This window comes from Amblyomma maculatum, chromosome 7, assembly GCF_055883805.1.
Source record: "Amblyomma maculatum isolate TAMU_Amacu chromosome 7, ASM5588380v1, whole genome shotgun sequence".
Classification (NCBI taxonomy): Eukaryota; Metazoa; Arthropoda; class Arachnida; order Ixodida; family Ixodidae; genus Amblyomma; species Amblyomma maculatum.
This window is the reverse complement of record NC_139350.1, coordinates 53,455,408-53,461,286: the sequence shown is the minus strand read 5'-3', so window position 1 is coordinate 53,461,286 and position 5,879 is coordinate 53,455,408. Positions and strand designations below refer to the sequence as shown.

Genomic DNA, 5,879 nt, shown 5'->3' with positions numbered 1-5,879 from the left:
GTACGCCATGGACGCATGCAAATTCATGGATAATCCCACCTATTGGGACAGGGCTGGGACCGCCCGTGCATTCCACTGTGGGCATTGATGTGCTTGATTGGCTGCCGATCTTGGGGGATTGTATCATTGTATGGTGTGTCGGCAGCCGCTAACTGTGCAGCTTATGAAACCCAGTTGGCAACGCGCTCTGGCACTTCCGGTTCGTCTGCGATAATATTCAGCCGCTTCTCTGTAAAGCTTTTATAGACAGCAGTTCGATTTGCGCACGACAGGTGGCGCTACTCGTGCTGTCATCCCGTCATGCTATCATAACAATAACATAAATGGTCTACAGGGTGGTGATGTAGATTATAAAGGACAGACTGCAAGCATGGGTAGAGTGCGAGAGGGTGCTAGGTGAGCTGCAGAATGGTTTCTGGAAGCAAACGAGGTTAGAGGACAATCTATTCTCATTGGCACAGTGCACTGCGGTAGCAGAAAAGAAACGCAGACTCCTATGGCTAGCTTTTCTGGATATCAAAGGAGCTTACGATATTGTACTTCAAGAAGACTTATGGGGCATTCTGGACGTATTAGGTGTGGAAGGTGGAATAAGCAATCTTATAAAAGATATTTATAAAGCTAACCAGGAGCCTATACAATAGAAAAAGCTATCGAAGCCTGTAGAGGTAAAGAGGGGGCTTAGGCAAGGGTGTCCTCTGTCACCTTTGTTGTTCATGCTGTACCTTCAAGGATTAGAGGCTAAACTAGGGTGGAGTGGACTCAGCATCAGCCTTTAATTCTTCAAGAAATGAGGAGGAGGAAGAATCAACATTTATCGTGCCCGAAATAATTCGGTGGCGCATGGTTGCACCAGATGGGGTGGTTCCCTAGTTGCAGGACCCATATGTTCCCAGCAGCTCCTGGCCGCTGTCCGTCAGTGCGAGCTGGATGGATAGGGCGGGGCTGGATAACTTAAGGTCTCCCATCGCTCAAGGGGTTGGGGATTGGGGGTATTGGTGGGAAGGGGAGGAGGGGGGTCTTGAGTTTTCTGCATTCTGCCAAAACGTGCGGCAGGGTGCCTTTTTGTTTTTTTGCAGAAAGGACAGAGCATATCGCGTTCCGCAGGGTACATGCGGTTCATCAGTACGGGATGCGCAAGCGATCCCGCCTGCGCTCGTCGCAGGATCGTCTGTTGTTGCCTGGTGAGTTTGGGGTGCGGTTCTGGCAGTCCGCACCTTTCCTCACGATACATACGGGTTATCTCCCGAAAGCTGGTAACCGGATGCGGTAGCTCTTCCGGCTCGTTCTCGCCCCAGATTGACATCTTTCGGGCATGGTAGTCTGCGATGGTGCTGCCTGCTACCTGCGAGTGAGCCGGGACCCACACGAGCTCTGTGGCTTTTCCCAGAAGCTTGCACTTGGATAGAATGTCTCGGGCCGCGGAGTGGATTACCCCTCTGCGGAAGCTTTACCCCACGGCGTCCACGCTCGGCTGTGCGAGTGCGAAGGCCACGGCCGCTTCTTCGGCAACTGCGGAGTCTGTTGTCTTTACGGACGCGTTGACGATCAGCCTGTCTTTTGACGTAACCACCACCGCTGCACGGTCACTGTGTTTTCGGATCGAGGCGTCCGCGTAGAGGACCCTGGGGCTCTCTTCCAGCTTCCGGGCTATGGCTTTGGCCCGCGCGATGCGCCTCTCGTCGTCGTTGCCCGGCGTCATGTTCCGGGGAAGGGGTTTGGTCTGAATGGTCGTCTTCCACTCTTCCGGAAGAGCTTCCTTGAGGGGTATCCTAGTGGTAACCTGAGAGGTATCCTTGAGGGGTAGCCATTCTATTTTGCGTAGGACGGCTCGTCCATGTTTCGTGTGACTGAGCTGGATTCTCTGGTTAGAGAGGTTGGCTTCAATGAGCTCCTCCACTGTGTTGTGGGCGCCCATGTCTAGCAGTCTTTGCGTGGACGAGTATATGGGTATGCCCAGTGCTGCTTTATTGCCTTACGAAGCATCGGGTTTAGGGTGTCCCTATTTGCCTTCGTCCGCTGGAGATAAGGGGTGGAGTAGGTAACCCGCGACACGCGAAGTCATGCGGACTGAGCTGCGCTCCCCAGTAATCAGAGCTGCTTATGATCCAACCGGGAAAATCCAAGAAAGAGCTGCCGCCGAACGTGATTGTCACCATCGACGGAACGGCCATCAAGCCAACACAACAGATTAGGATCCTCGGCCTACTACTTCAGACCGACGGGAAGGCACACGCCGCCGTCACAAAGATCAAGACTACAACCGAACAGACACTCAGCATGATTAGAAGGGTATCTAACAGAAACCGAGGCCTCAAAGAGGACGATGCCATGCGCCTGATATGCGCGTTCAAGCAAGGAGAATTTATCGAATTGTTATTACCAGGAATAATGAATGCAGGTGATATAGTACTAATGGCTGACAACAGGGTAGATTCTCAGGTGTTGGATATCTGCGGTACAGAGGGAGATAAATTAGGTCTGAAGTTTAGCAATGAAAACTCGGCAGTCATGATTTTTAATGACAATGAGAATGGCGAACACAGGATACAGGAGGACATGCTGGATGTAGTGGGTAAGTACAAGTATCTTGGGGTGTGGATAAATAATGGAGCTGAATATCTAACGTAGCATGAAAAATATATAGCAGCTAAGGGTAGGAAGAAAACAGCCATCATGAAAAGCAGGGCACTGTGGAATTACAATAGGTATGAGGTGGTGCAAGGGATTTGCAAAGGGGTGATGGTTCCTAGTAAGACTTTTGCCAATGAAGTCCGGTGTATGAGATCAAAGGTCCAAGCACGGTTGGAAATTAAACAGCGCGGGGTAGGTAGGCTTGCTTTGGTAGCTCATGGGAATACGCCAAATAAAGCTGTGCAGGGGGACCTGGGATGGCCTTCATTTGCGAGCAGGGCAGCCGGCAGCAAGATAGCATCTGAAAAGCGATTGAAATAAATAGGAGAAAAGCGGTGGGCTAAGAAAGTCTTCAGCTGCCTATACATGAGGACTGCTGACACAAAATGGAGAAGGCGGACAAAAACATTAGCAGGCAAATATTTGGATAACAGTAGGGACACTAGCAAGAAATTGTGAGTTAAGAAAAAGGTAATAGAAACAGAGAGAGGTTTGTGGAAAACAGGGATGGAGACCAAACCAGTATTGGAAATGTACAGAACTTTCAAGCAGGAAGTAGCCAAATAAAATCACCATGATAATTCTAGGCGCAGGTCATTGTTGTTCAAGGCTAGGACAGGCGTACTGCGGACTAAGACGCACTCAGTCAAATACCAAGGGACAGACACGCTGTGCAGTGCGTGTATAGAGGATGAGTAAATGTCTGAACACTTAATAATTTCCTGTAAAGGGCTCCGCCATATAGTTCAAGGCAACGGGGCAGATTTAGTCAAAGCATTGATGTTTAGAATAGTGGAGGAAAAATGGACTTTGAATGGGTAGAAATAACCATACAAAGATTACCTGATTGGTGGCTGAAATCAAAGCAAGAATAGGTACAAATTTATTACTGCCGCAGCTAGGCGGCCTGTGACGCCGCCGCCAGATTCGAAGGGTTCAGCCTTATCCCTCCATTCATCCATCCATACAGTCATTTAGACACTGAGCCGCGAACCGGCACTGCACTGCTCATGTCGCATAACAAGTACGTTTCGGACAAGTATCAGTTGACTGCAAAGTGTCCGGCGGTCTCATAGTCAATTTCTAGGGCTGCGACCAATGTTAACTCACCTCGCTTGGCTCAGCGGCGCGTGCCATGTTCGTGCTCTCAGGGCACGTCTTCAAAATATCCGTTACTTTACTGTTTGGTTTCAAGTCCCAAAGCAACTCCGGTTATAACAAACGCCGTAGTGGAGGGCTCCGGAAATTTCGACCACCTGGGGTTCTTAGCATGCAGTGACATTGCACAGCAAACGGGTGCCTTGCTTTTCGCATTTATCGAAAAACGGCCGCCACGGCCGGGATTCGATCCCGCCACTTAGGGCCCAGTATTCGAGCGCCCTAGCCATTGCAACCACCACGGCGGAGCTGTTACCTTACTGAGTTAAAGCCGCTATATGATTGTTTTTGGGTGCTGCGCCCATCCGCTCGAAGGCTCATCCGCAAGGTCATAATAATAGGGCGGGCGGACGCATCCGCCCTTCGCTCGGGTGGCGGATCAAGTTGGTCAACTTCAACTCTTGGGCGCATCGGTCGCATGAGTCCTCGGAGGCGCATCGCAAGCCCCTCCTACTTTTGCAAAGATGGCCGTTCGCGAAACGCTGACCGAGTGTAGTGCGAAACCAGGCCTAGGTGGGTGGTGCCTGTCGATGAAACATATAATAGTGGCATCGTGTCGCTATTGCTCGTTTATTGCGATTATTCAAAGCGACCAATTGGAAATTTCCGTTTACTTGTGCACCAGCGTCGAGTGACAGTTCCCCCAGTTGAGTTGGCCTGCACTGCGTTGACGAAAGGCCATCAGACCTACGAAAGATGTACTACTGCTACACAGCTGCGGTGCCTCGACGTGTTTCTTTAGAGCCGCTTGTGATCACTGCAGGATTTTCACGGACAGCATCAAGAAGCAGCTTCTCGCAGTGAATTGATTACTCGTGAGCGCAGTCAGTTTTATAACAGCGACAATAAGTGGGAGTGTAGCGAAAGTGATACGTTCGGAACGCCTGCTGCATTGTCAAGTTGGTGAAATCGCCTGCAAGTATATCTGTTACGGGCGAAAATCTCACTGCGCACGCTTTGTTTTCCGAATGTTGAATTTCGAGCTGTTCTGCTAATCCCGTTCATTCGTTTGCTTTCAGTGATCGCAAGCGCACGATGTTGTTCGTGTTACGTGTTGATCACTGATATCAATCGTGTTTCGTGTGTGTTCTGGCTTCAGAAATGCCGTGGATGTGAAGTGACTTTTCTGAAAACTGTACTTTACTTGCGCGAAACGATTTTGGCTGTACGGAGAAGCGTCGAGGCATCAGCACCAATCTACTGCTTGATGCTTCGTGAAGTATGTTTGCGATGGTTGCTTGTTACCGCTCCAACTACCGCACGATCGCACTTATTTCGCATGCTAGCAAGGTGATGTTGAAAATCCTTCAAGGTAGGCTGCAGCAGTATGTGGATCGGGAGCTTCCGGACGTGCAAGCTGGGTTTCGCAAGGGCAGAGGAACTAGAGACCAAATTTCCAACCTTCGCTGGATCATGGAAAAAGCAAGAGAGTTCCAGAAACCCATCTACTTCTGCTTTATTGATAATGCGAAAGCATTTTACTGCGTAGATCACAGCATATTGTGGCAAGCTCTCCAAGAGATGGGAGTTCCAATTCACCTCATCTGTCTCCTCAGGAACCTGTAAGAAGGGCAAGAGGCCACAGTCAGAACTGGGCATGGTCTTACTGATTGGTTTCCGATTGAGAAAGGAGTGAGGCAAGGTTGCATACTGTCGCCCTGCCTATTTAACCTATATGCAGAGTGCATCATGAGGAAGGCCGGTCTGGACGAGTCTTCAGCTGGAGTGAAGATTGCTGGAAAACGTATCAACAACCTTAGATATGCGGATGATACCACTTTAATGGCGGAAAGTGAAGTGGAACTCAAGAGACTTCTGATGCGCGTACAAGAAGAGAGTGAGAAGTTTGGGCTTAAACTGAACATTAAAAAGACAGATCATGGCGTCTTGCCTTATCAAGTCCTGGAGCATCAAGGGACAAGAAGTGGACGCTGTGACAGATTTTCTCTTCTTGGGCTCCAAGATTACCCCGGAAGGAGACTGCAGCCATGAAATTAGGAGACGCCTGCCTCTGGGAAAGAGAGCCATGGTTAACCTTGACCGCCTAGTAAAGAGCAGAGACATTAGTGTGCAATGCTACACAAGTG

The 5,879-nt window shown here is 49.8% G+C and overlaps 2 pseudogenes; one reads left to right on the top strand and one right to left on the bottom strand.

Annotated features, from left to right (window-relative positions):
• Window positions 1-674: 674 nt before the first annotated feature.
• LOC146183219 (uncharacterized) lies at window positions 675-3,509 on the top strand (annotated as a pseudogene).
• Window positions 870-2,065, bottom strand: LOC146183220 (uncharacterized; annotated as a pseudogene).
• Window positions 3,510-5,879: the final 2,370 nt, after the last annotated feature.